The 16,573-nt window shown below is 37.3% G+C and overlaps 1 protein-coding gene across 1 annotated transcript in view; it reads left to right on the top strand.

Annotated features, from left to right (window-relative positions):
• LOC101142420 (phospholipid-transporting ATPase FetA-like) overlaps nt 1-16,573 on the top strand; it is a 72,174-nt gene that overhangs the window by 6,591 nt on the left and 49,010 nt on the right. The gene's annotated exons all lie outside the window — the stretch shown is intronic.

The following is a 16,573-nucleotide window of genomic DNA, read 5'->3' as shown; positions in this document are numbered from 1 at the left end:
CTCTGCCCACCATTGGGTACTGCATTTACCCACCTGCTTCAGCCACAACTGGTTTCTACACAGGGATACCTCCTCTGCTGGCCTGAAGCCCAGACTGTTCAACCAGTAAATAAAATACTAGGGAAAAATAAGTAAACAAAAAGGTGTATACCACAGGGGAATGAAATAAGTAAGCGTCAAGAGAACTCTGCCGTTCCAACCCCCTGTGAGACAGTAAACTTGCGCACATACTGTGCACATTGTTACTACAAACTAGCATCTGAGAAGGCCATCATACAAAGACTCCCAATAACCAAGGAACTTATGTAGAATCTTCACCCCTGAAAGCACCAAGAGCCGAATTAGGCTACAGTAAACATTAAAGTCAGATCCTTAAGAGGGTAAAAAGAAATTTTTAAAAAACACCATCAAAATAATTCTATAATAACTAGAAGAAATGGTCTACCCCAAAGAGAAGGAACCAGAAAAATAATTCTGGTAATATGGCAAAACAGGGTTCTGTGGCACCCCCAAAAGATCACATTAGCTCTCCAGTGATGGATCCAAACAAAGATGAATTTTTTTTTTTTCTTTTGTGATGGGGTCTCCCTGTCACCCAAGCTAGAGTGCAGTGGTGTGATCTTGGCTCACTGCAACCTCCGCCTCCTGGGTTCAAGCGATTCTCCTGCCTCAGCCTCCCCAAGTAGCTGGGACTACAGGTGTGTGCCACCACTCCCAGCTATTTTTGTGTGTGTATTTTTAGTAGAGACAAGGTTTCACCATGTTGGCCAGGCTGGTCTCGAACTCTTGACCTCAGGTGATCCACCCGCCTTGGCCTCCCAAAGTGCTGGGATTACAGGTGTGAGCCACCACACCTAGCCAAGATGAAATATTTGAAATACCAGATAAAGAATTCGAATGGTTGATTATTAAGCTTTGATTATTTCCTTGAGTACAAGGAGATACCAGAGAAAGGTGAAAGCCAACACAAAGAAATTTAAAAAAAAATTCAGGATATGAATGAAAAATTTTCTAAAGAGATAGAGATCTTGAAGAATAGCTAATCAGAACTTCCATAAATGAAAGACACATTTAGGGAATTACAAAATGCAATGGAAAGATTTAAAAATAGACTAGAACAACCAGAAGAAAGAATTTCAGAGCTTGAAGACAAGGCTTTCAAATTAACCCAATCAGAAAAAATAAAAAAGAATAAAAATAAATGAACAAAGTCTCCAAAAATATGGAATTAAGTAAAATGGCCAAACCTAAGAATAATTGATGTTCCTGAAGGAGAAGAAAAAGCAAAAAGTTTGGAAAACTTATTTGAAGGAATAAATGAGGAAAACTTCTCTGACCTTGCTAGAGAGTTAGATATCCAAATACAAGAAGCATAAAGAAATCCTGGGAGATTCCTTGCAAAAAGGACATCACCAAGCATATAGTCATCAGGCTATCTAAAGTCGATGTGAAGGAAAGAATTCTAAGAGCAGTGAGACAAAACCATCAGTTAACCTGTAAAGGAAAACCCATCAGACTAACAGAAGACTTCTCAGCAGAAACCTTACAAGCCAGAAGGGACTGGGGTCCTATCTTTAGCCTCCTTAAACAGAGTAACTGTCAGCCAAGAATTTTGTATCTAGCAAAATTAAGTTTCATAAATGAAGGAGAAATAAAGTCATTTTCAGACAAATGATGAGGGAATTTGTCACTACCATACCAGCCCTACAAGAAATTCTAAAAAGAGTTCTAAATCTTGAAACAAAAGCTTGATAGGCAGCAAAATAGGACCTCTTGAAAGCATAAAACTAACAAAACCTATGAAACAATAACACGATGAAAAATACAAAGTATCTAGATAACAACATGATGAATGGAACAGTACCTCACATCTCAATATTAATGTCACATATAAATTGCTTAAATGCTCCACTTAAATGATACAGATTGGCAGAATGGATTTAAAAAATCACAAACCAAATATCTGCTGTCTGCAAGAGATTCACCTAACATGTAAGGATTTATATAAACTCAAGGTAAAGGGGTAGAAAAAGATACTCCATGTAAATGGAAACCAAAAGCAAGCAGGAGTGGCTATTCTTATCTAAAATAAAATAGACCTTAAAACAACAACAGTGAAAAAAAGACAAGGTAATTATACAATGATATAAGGCTCAATCCAACGAGAAGGTATTACAATCCTAAATTTATATGCACCTAACGCTGGAGCTCCCAGGTTCGTAAAACAGTTACCGCTAGACCTACTAAATGAGATGGATAGCAACATAATAATAGTGAGGAACTTCAGTATTCCACTGACAGTGCTAGAGAGATCATCAACACAAAGTCAACAACAACAAAAAAAATTGACTTTAAATGACACTCTCAAACAAATGGACCTAACAGATATTTACAGAACGTTCTATCCAAGATATGCACAATATACATTCTTCTCATCAATACATTTAACATTCTCCAAGATAGACCATATGATAGGCCACAAAACAAGTCTTAATAAATTTATAAACATCAAAATTATATCAAGTATTTTCTCAGACCACAGTGGAATAAAAGTAGAAATTAACTGCAAAAGAAACCCTCAAAACTATACAAATACATGGATATTAAACAATCTGCTCCTGAATTATTTTTGAGTTAACAATGAAATCAAGATGGAAATTTAAAAATTCTTTTAAATGAATGACAGTAGTGATACAGATTATTAAAACCTCTTGAGATACAGCAAAAAAAAAAAAGTGCTAATGGGAAAGTTTATAGTGCTAAATGCCTGCATCAAAAAGTCGGAAAGATCACAAGTTGACAATCTAATATCACACCTCAAGGAACTAGAGAAACAAGAACAAACTAAACCAAAGCTAGCATAAGAAAAGAAATAATAAAAATCAGAGCAGAATTAAATGAAATTGAAACAAAAAAAATGCAAGAGATAAATGAAAAAAAAGCTGGTTCTCTGAAAAGATAAAATTGATAGACTATTAGCTAGATTAACCAAGAAAAAAGAAAATTCAAATAAATTCAATTAGAAATAAAACTGGAGATATTACAGATGACACCACAGAAACATAAAAGATCATTCAAGACTACTAACAACACCTCTATGCACACAAACTAGAAAATCTAGAGGAAATGGATAAATTCCTGGAAACATACAACTCTCCTAGATTAAGTCAGGAAGAAATAGGTCCCCTGAACAGACTAATAACAAGCAGTGAGATTGAATGAGTAATTTTTTAAAATTGCTAGCAATAAAAAAGCCCAGGACCAGACGGATTCTAATGTGAATTCTACCAGGCATTAAGAGAAGAATTGGTACCATTTCTACTGAAATATTTCAAAAGATTGAGAAAGAAGTAATCCTCCCTAAAACATTCTATGAAGCCAGTATCACCCTGATACCAAAACCAGGAAAGAACATTAAAAAAAAAGAAAACTACAGACCAATATCCCTGATAAACATAGATGCAAAAATCATCAACAAAATACTAGCTAACCAAATCGAACAGCACATCAGAAAGATCAAGTGGGTTGATCAAACCTACCGTAATCAAGTGGGTTTCATCCCAGGGATGCAGGGATGGTCTAACATATATGGAAGTCAATAATCATGACACATCACATAAACAGAATTAAAAACATATGATTGGCTGGGCATGGTGGCTCACGCCTGTAATATAACACTTTGGGAGGCCAAGGTGGGTGGATCATGAGGTCAGGAGTTCAAGGCCAGCCTGGCCAACATAGTGAAATCCCATTTCTACTAAAAATACAAAAATTAGCCAGGCATGGTGGCATGCACCTGTAGTCCCAGCTACTCAGGAGGCTGAGGCAGGAGAATCGCTTGAACCCGGGAGGCAGAGGTTGTGGTGAGCCACGATTGTGCCACTGCACTCCAGCCTGGCAACAGAGCAAGACTCTGTCTCAGAAAAAAAAAAAAAAAAAGTATGATTATCTCAATAGATGCAGAAAAAGCATTTGATAAAATCCAGCATCTCTTTGTGATAAAGACTTTCAATAAACTAGGTACAGAAGGGGACTTGCTTCAAAATAATAAAAGCCACATATAACAAACCCACAGTCAACATCATACTGAAAGGGAAAAGTTGAAAGTATTCCCGCTGAGAACTGGAACAAGACAAGGATGCCCACTTTCACCATTTCTATTCAACATAGTCCATTAGGAAGTCCTAGCCAGAGCAATCAGGCAAGAGAAAGAAATAACAGGCATCTCAGTTGGAAAGAGGACATCAAACTATCTCCATTCACTGGTGATGTGGTCATATACCTAGAAGACCCTGAAGACTCCTCCAGAAGACTCCTAGATTTAATAAACGAATTTTGAAAAGTCTCAAATTACAAAAACGGTGTACACAAATCAGTAGCACTACTATACACCAACAACCACCAAGCTAAGAATCGCATCAAGAACACTCAATCCCTTTTAAAACAGCTGCAAAAAAATATAAAATACCTAGGAATATATTTAACTAAGGAGGTGAAAGATCTCTACAAGGAGAACTATAAAACAATGCTGAAAGAAATCATAGATGATACAAACAAATGGAAACACATCCTATGCTCATGGATTAAGAAGAATCAATACTGTGAAAATGACCACAGTGCCCAAAGCAATCTACAGATTCAATGCAAGTCCTATCAAAATGCCAGCATAATTTTTCACAAAATTAGGAAAAACAATTCTATAATTTATATGGAACCAAAAAAGACCCTGAATAGCCAAAGCAATCATAAGTATAAAGAACAAACCTGGAAGCATCACATTACCAGACTTCAAATTATACTACAAGGCTATAGTTATGAAAACAGCATAGTACTAGAATAAAAGTAGGAACATAGACCAATGGAATGGAATAGAGAACAGAGAAATAAAGCCAAATACTTACAACCAACGGATCTTTGACAAAGCATACAAAAACATGAACTGTGGAAAGGACACCCTATTTAATAAATGGTGCTGGGAAAACTGGTTAGCCAGATGTAGAAGAATGAAACTAGATCCCAATCTCTCACTGTATACAAAAGTCAACTCAAGATGGATCAAGACTTAAATCCAGCACCTAAAACCATAAAAATTCTAGAAGATAACCTTGGAAAAACTCTCTTGAACATAGGCCTTGGCAAAGAATTCATGACTAAAACCCCAGAAGCAAATGCAACAAAAACAAATAAATGGGACCTAATTAAACTAAAAAGCTTCTGCACAGCAAAAGAAATAATCATCAGAGTAAACAGATAACCTACAGAATGGGGGGAAATATTTGTAAACCCTGCATCCATCAAAGGACTAATATCCAGAATCTAAAAGAAACTCAAACAAATCAGCAAGAAAAAAACTAATAATCCCATCAAAAAGTGAGCAAATGACATGAATAGACATTTCTCAAAAGAAGTTATACAAATGTCCAACAAACATGAAAAAAATGCTCAGCATTACTAATCATCAGGGAAATGCAAATTAAAACTGCAATGACATACCACCCTGCTCCTACAAGAATAGCCAAAAAACAAAGATATTGGTATGGGTATGGTGAAAAGAGAAGGATGTGGTGGTAAGTATTTGGCTTATACACTGCTGGTGGGAATGTAAATTAGTACAATCTCTATGGAAAACAGTATGGAGATTCCTTAAAGAACTAAAAATAGATCTTCCATTTGATTCAGCAGTCCTACTGCTGGGTGTCTACTCAAAAGAAAAGAAGTAATTATGTGAAAAAGACACATGCACACATTTATTGAAGCACAGTTCACAGTCGCAAAGATACAGAACCAACCTAAATGCGCATCAACCAATGAGTGGATAAAGAAAATTTCGTATATATACACCATGGAATACTACTCAGCCATAAGAAGGAATGAAATAATGTCTTTTGCAGCAACGTGGATGGAGCTGGAGGACATTATTCTAAGTGAAATAACTCAGGAATGGAAGACTAGCTACCGTATGTTCTCACTTATAAGTGAGAGCTAAGCTATGAGTACACACAGGCATACAAAGTGGTAAAATGGACTTTGGAGACTCAGAAGGGGGAGGGTGCAAATGGAGTGAGGAATAAAAAACTACATATTGGGTACGGTGTACATTGCTTGGGTGATGGGTACACCAAAATCTCAGAATTCACAACTATATAATGCATCCATGTAACCAAAATCACATGTACCTCAAAAGCTACTGAAATATTTTAATGGTTTTTTTAATTAACATGAAGTTATATATATTTATTGCATACAACATGTTTTGAAATGCACACACACAAAACCCCTTCCAGAATGGTTAAATCAAGCTAATTAACATATACATTACCTCACATAGTTGTCATTTTTATGGTGAGAGCACTTAAAATCTACTCTTTGAATTTTTCAAGAATACAATGTATTGTTATTTATTATAGTCACCATGTTGTACAATAGATCTCTGGAACTTATTCTTCCTGTCTAACTGAAATTTGTAACCTTTGATCAACATTTCCCCAACTCCTCCCTCATCAGCCTCCCAGCCCCTGGTAACCACCATACTATCCAGCCATGAAAAAAGAGGTAAATCCTGTCGTTTTGTAACAACATGGATGAATCTGGAGAACATTATGTTAAGTGAATAAACCAGACACGGGAAGACAAATACTGCATGATCTGACTCATATGTGGCATCTAAAAAAGCTGATCTGATGGTCTCTACCTATAAGGAGCTCTTTGTTTAGTGGGAGAATGCTGGTTTTGTAAGTAAGTATGATAAGTAAGTTAAATATAAACCATGGGATGTAGCTGTGGGTAGACTGAACCAGAAACACATGATGAAATGGTGGCGAGAAAGCAAATTAGTTACTGCCCTTTCTGCAGGGCCATGGATACTGGCCTTTCCTGTGATGACTCTCTGCTACATCATTTAGCTGTTCTTCTTACCATACATTTTTTTTAAGAGATGGTGTCTTGCTGTGTTGCCCAGGCTGGTGAACTCCTGGGCTCAAGCAATCCTCCCCCTTAAGCCTCCCAAAATGCTGGGATTACAGGTGTAAGCCACCATGCCTAGTCATTTTACCATTCCTTACATGGAAATATCTAGTGGTTATGCTCCAGATATCTCAGAAATGAAGTCTGGAGAGATGAAAAATAAATTTTCTTGTGTATTCAAGACTTTAAGCCATATGGTTAGCTAAAATCTACTGATAGCTGTAATGTTTTAGATTGTTATTTGACTACCATAGGATAAATTGTGATCATTTGGAATCTGTGTGAGAAATTCCAGTATTCTTAATGCAAACTGACTCTGTATTAGTTCGTTCTCACGCTGCTATAAGGAAATATCCAAGACTGGGTAATTTGTAAAGAAAAGAGGTTCAATTGACACACAGTTTCCACATGGCTGGGGAGGCCTCAGGAAACTTACAATCATGGCAGAAGGCACCTCTTGGCAGGGCAGCAGGAGAGAGAATGAGTGCAAACAGGGGAAATGCCAGAGACTTATAAAATCAGATCTCATGAGACTCATTCACTATCATGAGAACAGCATGGGGGAAACCACCCCTGTGATCCAATTACCTCCACGTGGTCCCACCCTTGACACTTGAGGATTATGGGATTACAATTTAAGATGAGATTTTGGGTGGGGTCACAGCCAAACCATAACTGTCTCCAACTAATCTGACTTGAAATTAGCCCTTTATCCTTCCCCTTGCAGCTATCTTCACTTATTTTTAGAGACAGGAAAAGGAGATTTCTATGACAGCCATTAAATGACTTGGCTGAAATCACCTAGGCCTACTAATCTGGAACTACAGCAAGGGGTCATTGCTAAATTTGCCCTGCCAGCACCTGGGCTTAATGGAACTGTGAGTATAGTAGTATATGGAGAGTAAGCCTTGACTAATCCAGTAGTTAAGAGACTTGCACTCCAGAAGATCATCTCATTGTTCTTGCATTAGCTGGAAAATCCCATTTGTGATCAATTCACTATTGTGAGCAAGGAAATATTTGTTCAGAATCTCCTAAGCCTGATTGCCACCTGACTAACTGGCCTTCATTCCTTTTCTGCCCTCCTCCTTCTTTTCCTGGTTACTTAAATTTCAGCATGCTACTTTCTTTTGTTTCATCTTACAGAGCTCATTTTCCATTTTAGTTTGTGCCATTTCCTTGCTAGGATAATTGCCAATCTTCTGTAGCTTTAACCCCTAAAACCCGAGGTGGTATTACATATGTTGCGTAAGAGCTAAGTCTTTCACCCTGGCATTTGAGTCAAAACTCTAAGCATTATATCCTTAAACAGAGGCTTCTTCTATTTTGAGACTTCTACTACCTTTTTACCAGGTAGACAGAATTCTCCTCACTAGACTATGGCTTTTGTACACTTCCTTTTCCACTACCTGGATTAGCCTAGTGCATCCACAGAAGGTAGCTGAAAGTTCAAAATCTATTTTGGGCACAGACAACTATATCAGTGATGCATATGGAATCTCCTTGACATAAGATAAATAATAGAATATAACATTTAATGTGTACTCTTTTTTTTGGTTGTTGTTAGAGGCAGGGTCTCCCTCTGTCACTCAGGCTGAAGTGCAGTGGCATGATCAAGCTCACTGCAGCCTCCAACTACTGGGCTCAAGCGATTCTTCCACCTTAGCCTCCCATGTAGCTAGGACTACAGGTGTGCGGCACCATGCCAGCTACATTAAAAAAATTTTTTTTGTAGAGACAGGGTCTCGCTACCTTGACCAGGCTGGTCTTGAACTCCTAGCCTCAAGTGAGCCTCCCACCTTGGCCTCTCAAAGTGTTGGGATTACAGGCATGAGCCATTGCACCCAGCCTAATGTGTACTTTTGTGTGGTTCTCATTTTTTATTTGTTTTTCATTCACCTTTTCTCAGGTTGAAAATGTGTACTTTTGATTTGTCAGGAATCAGATAGGCGCTTTACATTTATCATCTCATTTAGCCCTATTAGTATATACAGTAGGTTTTACTACCCCATTTTACACATGAAGAAACTAAAGCCAAGAAATGAGAAGTGACTTGCCCTAGGTCACTTAACAATTTAGTTGCAGAGTCCAGTCTAGAATAGCTAAAATGTCCTGAGCATTTTTAATTATTAGGAATTGTTTTCAAATATTTTGTGTGCCTTAACTCATTAATCCTCCCAATAACCTTATGAGTAGATATTATTATCATTTCCATCTTACAGAAAAATAAAATGAATCTCAGGTTAAGTTACTTTCTCAAGGCTAAGAAATCTGGCTTTCTAGCCCCCAATTCCTCTTCTCCTCCTGGTGAAAATCCTACTTTCCTTTTTCCTTCTTTCTCTGTGGCAGGTCTGTCATCAAAGAACCAAAACAAGGTGAAGGTTAATCCTGCCCTGACTTTGGAGTCTCAATCTGTCTTTGCCAACTCAGGCTCTGAAGTAGAAGACTAAGATTTGAACCCTGACAGCCTGACTCAATTGTCTGTGTTCTTAACCACTATGGGAGCTTTCTATATTTTTTAACTTTAAGTCTACTGCACATTTTATAATGCCAGGTTGCCTCACTTCACCAAGATGTCTGGCCCTTTTAGTTCAGTTATTTCACCATGCGCAGGCCAGCTTTTAGGACAGGTCCTTTGAAACCAGTCTTTGAATAGGCTATAGATTCAACCCTCAGTTCCTAATGGAGAATGAATTTTCCACAGTCACCAGTGGCTAGAAGTAGGTGTTTGTCCCCTTGAGTTCCATAGCTAGGACTTCTTCAACTAGACTATTTCCTAGACTCTCCTTGTCTCACCTGATTTCCAACCTTCTGTCATTCTAACCTCTCACCCATAATTCACATTTTGTCATTCTTGTTTCAGCCAAACAGGAATAACCTTTGAATTAACAAGTAATGGGGAAAACACTTAGTCACCCTGTCTTCTCTTACAGTATTTACATGCCCCAGGGAATCTTGAATTAATCTTTATTATCCAGTCTGAAAACTTTCTGCCTGCCTTTATGATCTCAAACAAGACTGGTTACTTTCTTTCCTTACAGCCTGCCTTTTTTCTCTCTCAAACATTTAGTTTATTCTCTTAGATGGTTGTGCAAAGTGATGTTTTAACCACTTTTCTCATCATTCCTTCTTTTCCTTCATCATAGACCTCTTAGGAAATCTGGCTTTCTAGCCCCCAATTCCTCTTCTCCTGGTGAAAATCCTACTTTCCTTTCTCCTTCTTCTTTCTTCATGGCAGGTCTGTCATCAAAGAGCCAGAACAAGGTGAAGGTTAATCCTGCCCCTACTTCAGAGTCTCAATCTGTCTTTAGCAACTCAGGCTCTGAACCTTGAGATCTACTGCTTTACTTTACTCTTCAACTCAAAGAGGGAGATATGTGTTCAGTATTCAGTTGTTGCGTAGAGGCTGAACCGCAGGTATCCCTCAGAACTAGTGAGAGAATGACCTGTTTCACCCAGATAAGTTGCTGGCAGAGGCTGTTAGACCCTTGTTAGGTTAAAAAATAATCAGGGATATTTAGGATTAAATTTAATAAGAAATGTGAAATCCAGTAAGAAAATATTATAACTTTATCAAAAGTTATAAAATAATATTTTTAAACAGAGAGGTTTTACTGGTCTGAAGGGATAAATGGCATGGGAGAAACTGATTTTATTCAGTAATCCATTAATATATTGAGTATGAACATAGCCTGTCCAAGGACTGGAGAATCTCAACACTAGTAGAAACACCAGTACTTCTCTGGTACCCTGCCTTAATCAGGTCTATCTGTGCCCCTTGAGAAAGTCCCTGCACAAAGGGCATAGGCCATACACCAGCTCTAAATCCTAGATGTGACTAAATTATCTGAGCTATGCATATTCCACTGCTTCGGAGAAGCTAAGCTTCAATGATTAGCAGAAGCCCTTGTATCACACAGTTGTAAATAAGCCACTAACCAGTCAAAATAAAGCTCCACAAAATATATCAATCCCATCTCACATAAGTATAAAACTTCTCCCATGTTTATTCAACTAGTAATCATCCAGTAACCATTCATCCTAATAATCACAAGAATAAAATATAAGAAGGAAGAAATGTACTAGTACAGTAGAACAAACTACAAGCTGCATAGCTGGGTTGTAAGCATAGTCCAGAGAAGACTCATAGCCATTTGCTTATGTATTGCTGGTAAGCTGACTATATAGACATGATCATCATGCACAAAGGAGTGGCGTCCCAGGAGGACACCAAATTGTCAACTCTATCCAAATTAGTGTATATAATCTAAATCTGTTTACTCTCAAATCCTTGGGTAAACCTAGCTGAACATCCCAGTTTCATCTTGGTCACAATTTGTACAAATGGTAACCACAAAGAAAAAGCCTCTAGTAGATACAGAAAAGAGAAAGATAGGAATCAAAGCACACCACTACAAAAGTCATCAGATCACAAAGGAAGACAGCAAGAGAGGAACAAAGGAACTACAAAACACTCAGAAAACAAAATGGCAGTAGTAAATACCTATCTTTAATTACTTTAAATGTAAATAGATTGAATTCTCCCATCAAAAGACTGACTAGAATGTTTGAATGAAAAAACAAAACAAAACAAATAAGATCTAACAATATGCTACCCACAAGAGAGTCACTTTAACTTTAAGGACATACATAGGCTGAAAGTGAAGGGATGTAAGAAGATACTCCATGCAAATGGTAACCAAAAGAGGGCAAGGGTGGCTATACTTATGTCAGAAAAATCTGTCATAAAAGACAGAAAGGTCATTATTTAATGATAAAGGGGCCAATTCATAAATAGGATATAACACTAGTGAATATAAATGCATCCAACAACAGAGCACTTAAATGTATAAGGCCAAAGGAAGACAGCAAGAGAGGATCAAAGGAACTACAAAACACTCAGAAAACAATTAACAAAATGGCAATGCTAAATACTTACCTATCTATAATTACTTTAAGTGTATAAGGCAAAGATAAACAGAACTGAAGGGAGAAATAGACAGCAGTACAGTAAAGTAGAGAACCTCAATAATCCACTTTCAACAATAGAATCATTCAGAAAGAGAATAAAGGAAATGGTGGACTTGAATAACACTATGAACAAATGGACCTAACAGATATATACAGAACATTCCATTCCCAAACAGCAGAATATATTGTTCTTTTCAAGTGCACATGGATCTGTTCTCCAGTATAAATCATATTTTGGGCCACAAAACACATCTTAACAAATGTAAAAAGATTGAAAGTATATTAAGTATCTTTCCTAACCACATGGTGTGAAACTAGAATAACAACCAATGGATGAAAAAAAAAAATCCAAAAGGTGAAATAAAAATACCTTTATACAAGTGGAAACATAATAAAACTTACGGGATGCAGCAAAAGTTGTTCTAAGAGAAAAGTTTATTGCAATAAATGCCTACATTAAGGAAAAAAAAAGAAAGATCTCAATTAAACAACCTACCTTTATACCTTAAGGAACTAGGAAAAGAACAAATGAAGCCCAAAGTTAGCAGAAGGAAGGAGTTAGAGTAAAAATAAATAAAATGGAGAATAGAAAAACAAGAAAAATTAATGAAACTAAGAATTGGTTTATTGAAAAGATAAACACAATTGACAAACCCTTAGGTAAACTTTTATTTTTAAAAGACTCTAAAATCCAAAATGAAAGAGAAAATGTACAACTGATGCCACAAAAATAAAAGGGATCACAAGAGACTATTATAAAGTTATATGCCAACAAACTGAATAACCTAGAAGAAATGGATAAATTCCTAGAGACATGCAACCTACCAAGCCTGATTAACAAAGAAAAAATCTGAACAGACTAATAAGTAAGGAGATCGAATTAGTAATCAAAAACCTCCCAGCAGGCCGGGTGCGGTGGCCCATGCCTGTAATCCCAGCACTTTGGGAGGTCGAGGCAGGCAGATCACTTGAGGTCAGCAATTTGAGACCAGCCTGGCCAACATGGCAAAACCCCATCTCTACTAAAAATACAAAAATTAGCCGGGCGTGGTAACAGGCGCCTGTAATCCCAGCTTCTTGGGAGGCTGAGGCAGGAGAATTTATTGAACCAGGGAGCTTGCAGTGAGCTGAGATCATGCCACTGCACTCCAGCCTGGGTGACAGAGTGAGACTCTGTCTCAAAACAAAAAGTAAAATAAAACCTACCAACAAAGAAAAGCCCAGGACCAGATGGCTTCACAGGTTAATTCTATCAAACATTTAAAAAATAATTAACACTAGTCCTTCTTAAACTCTTCCTAAAATTGAAAAAGAGAGAACACTTTCAACTCATTTTATCATGCCAGCATTACTCTGATACCAAAGCCAGAAAAAGACACTACAAGAAAAGAAAATTATTGGCCAATACTTCTGATAGATGCAAAAATCCTCAACAAAATCCTAGCAAATAAATTCAGTATCACAGTAAAAGAATCATATATCATGACCAAGTGGGTCTTATCTCTAGGATGCAGAGATCACTTAACATATGCAAATTAATCAATGTGATATACCACATTAACAGAGTGGGGGTAAAAACTGCATTAACTCAGTAGATACAGAAAATGCATATGGTCAATTGATTTTTAACAAGGACGTTAAAACTATTCATTGGGAAACAAATAGTCTTTTCAACAAATGGTGCTGGTAGAACTGGATATACACAATACAAAAATATAAAAATAAAAACGGACCCCTATTTCACACCATATGCAAGAATTAATGCAAAATAGATCAAAGACTTAAATGTAAGAGCTAAAACTATAAAACTCTTTTTAATTTTATTTATTTATTTATTTTTGGAAACAGAGTCTTGCTCTGCTGCCCCGACTGGAGTGTGGTGGTGCAATCATGGCTCATTGGCCAGCCTCAATCCTGGCCTCAAATGATCATCCCACCTCAGCCTCCTGAATAGCTAGGATCACAGGCTGCACCATCATGCCTAATTTTAGTTTTTGTAGAGATGGGGTCTCACTATGTTGCCCAGATTGGTCTTGAACTCCTGGGCTCAAGCAATCCTCCTGCCTCAGCCTCCCAAAGTGCTGGGATTACAGGTGTGAGCCACTGCATCTGGGCTATAAAAGTCTTAGAAAAAGAAATAGGAGTAAATTCTAATGACCTTGGATTAGCAATGGTTTCTAAACTATGACACGAAAAACACAAGTGACCAAAGAAAATTCATATAGGACTTCATCAAAATGAAAAACTTTGTTGCTTCAAAGCCAACTATCAAGAAAATGAAAAGACAACTCAGAATGGTACAAAATATTTGCAAGTCATATATTTGATAAGGGCCTTCTATCCAGAATATATAAAGAACTCTTACAGTTCAGTGATAAAGAGACAACGCAATTTAAAAATGGTCAAAGACATTAACAGGGGAACAGTAGACACTGTGGACTACTAGAGGGGGAGGGGTTGTGGGTGCAATATACCTACGCCACAAAACTGCACATGTACCCCCGTCTGTAAAACAGAAGTTGAAATTTTTTTAAAATGGTCAAATAATCTGAGTAGACATTTCTTAAAAAAAAAAATATGCAAATAGCTAGTAAGCACATGAAAAGATACTCAACATCATCATTAGTCATTAGGGAAATGCTAATCAAAACCACAGTGAGATACTATTTCACAGCCTTTAAAAATTGCTAAAGTAAAAAGCATGAGCAATAACAAGTGCTGGAGACAATGTGGAGAAATTGGGACACTCATACATTGTGAGGAGGGAATGTAAAATAGTACAGATACTGTGGAAGACTGTTTAGCAGTTGCTCAAAAAATTAAACATAAAGTTACCATTTGACCTATTGATTCTACTCCTAGGTATATACTCAAGAGGAATGAAAACATGTTTACACAAAAACTTGTACAGGGATGTTCATAGCCATATTCTTCACGGTAGCCAAAAGGTGGAAACAAACCAAATGCCCAATCATGGATGAATAGATAAGTAAAATGTGGTACATCCAAACATTGACATATTGTTCAGATGTAAAAAGGAATGAAATACTGATACGTACTACAACGTGAATGAACCTTGGAAACATTATTCTAAGTGAAAGAAACCAGTTTTAAAAGACCACATATTTTATGCTTCTGTTTATGTAAAATGTCCAGAATAGACAAATCCACAGAGAATAGATTAGTGTCCACCAGGGACTGAGAGGAGAGGTCAGAATTGAGAGTACAGGTATGAGGTGTCTTTGGGGGGTGATGAATATGTTCTGGAATTAATGACGATGGTTGCATAACCATGAATATACTAAAAGCCATTCAATTGTACACTTCCAGGGGGTGAATTTTATATTATATGAATCATAGCTCAAAAAAAAAAAAACTTGAACAATTGCAGAGTTGGGTTTCTAGGACCTGGAGCCAGAGACTCCTCTTGTAGGAGTGAATCAAGTAGTTCAAGATCAGAGTAGGAGTCGGTAGCCTAGGATAGAATTTTTGAGGGCCAAGGAAAGAAGTTTCTTTTTAATCTTGGGAGCCATGGGCCAAGGAGGACCTTAGAGGGCCAGAAGAGCTTTAAAGTAGATATTCAATACACCTCAGAGGCAGAGGGGTTGCTACGACCCACTCTCTGAGGGGGCAAATTCTGTGGAGACATTACCTAAGAATTACTAGAAGCATTAAGGGCAGAAAGCTTAGGAGCACTGTCAGCCTTCAGGCTAAATTCTATATTGCTTGGTATAATACACAGGCTTAAGAGAACTGGGAAGCACTTAATCCATATCATCCAAATAACTAAGGCATCTCCTCCTCCTCTATGTCCTACTTTCCTTGACTTCCATCCCCTCTTCTGTGCACCTTCAACCTGTAGCTCTGCCCTTACATTAGATTGAAATTTTATTTTATATTTGTCTGTCCTACTAGGAATAGGAGTACCAAGATGGTCAGGATGATGTTTTCCTCATCTCGTAACCCTAGGACCTAGCACAGGGCCTGAACCTGCCAAGAACCCAGCAAATGCTTGCTGAACCAAGGAAGAACCAAAGAGACTATAGGAATGTTTCATTCAGGGGAGAAAGATCTATTGATTATATATATATATATATAATTTGTTTGTTCATAACATGGTAACAGGCTCATTATTTGTAGTAGTTTGTAACAAACACCTCTGTTTTGTTGTGATGATTTTGTCAAGTAGTTATCAGGCTTACTCCTACTATACTAAAGTCCTTGAAGTCAGAGACTGTCTTACTCATCGTTTTATCCCTCCACGGCATCCAGTACACTGGCCTCTGTGCAATAGATGCTCAGTCATTGTTTATTAATTTAAATTTAGTTAAGCAAGTTTAGGACAAGTTGGCTTGGAAGAGTCTCAGATATATTAAGACAAAGTGCTAAAATTGACTTATGAGGGAAGGCTGGGTTTCTGTGTTTGTCAGTAAAATTGGTGCAGACCATCTTGTTGTCTGTGGAGACATGATCTAGGAAGTACTAGAAGCATTGATGGTGGAGAACTCCTCAGGAGTTACTTGTCCTGTTGCCTCCAGAAAGCTTGAATACTTGAGCATTTTTATTTTTATTATATTTCTTGATTCTTTTGATTAAAGAGACAAAATCCCATGCTTAAATAGATATCTTCAGCAAGAAA

Source organism: Gorilla gorilla, chromosome 13 (assembly GCF_029281585.2).
Source record: "Gorilla gorilla gorilla isolate KB3781 chromosome 13, NHGRI_mGorGor1-v2.1_pri, whole genome shotgun sequence".
NCBI classification, from domain to species: Eukaryota; Metazoa; Chordata; class Mammalia; order Primates; family Hominidae; genus Gorilla; species Gorilla gorilla.
This window is presented reverse-complemented; position numbering and strand designations above follow the sequence as displayed.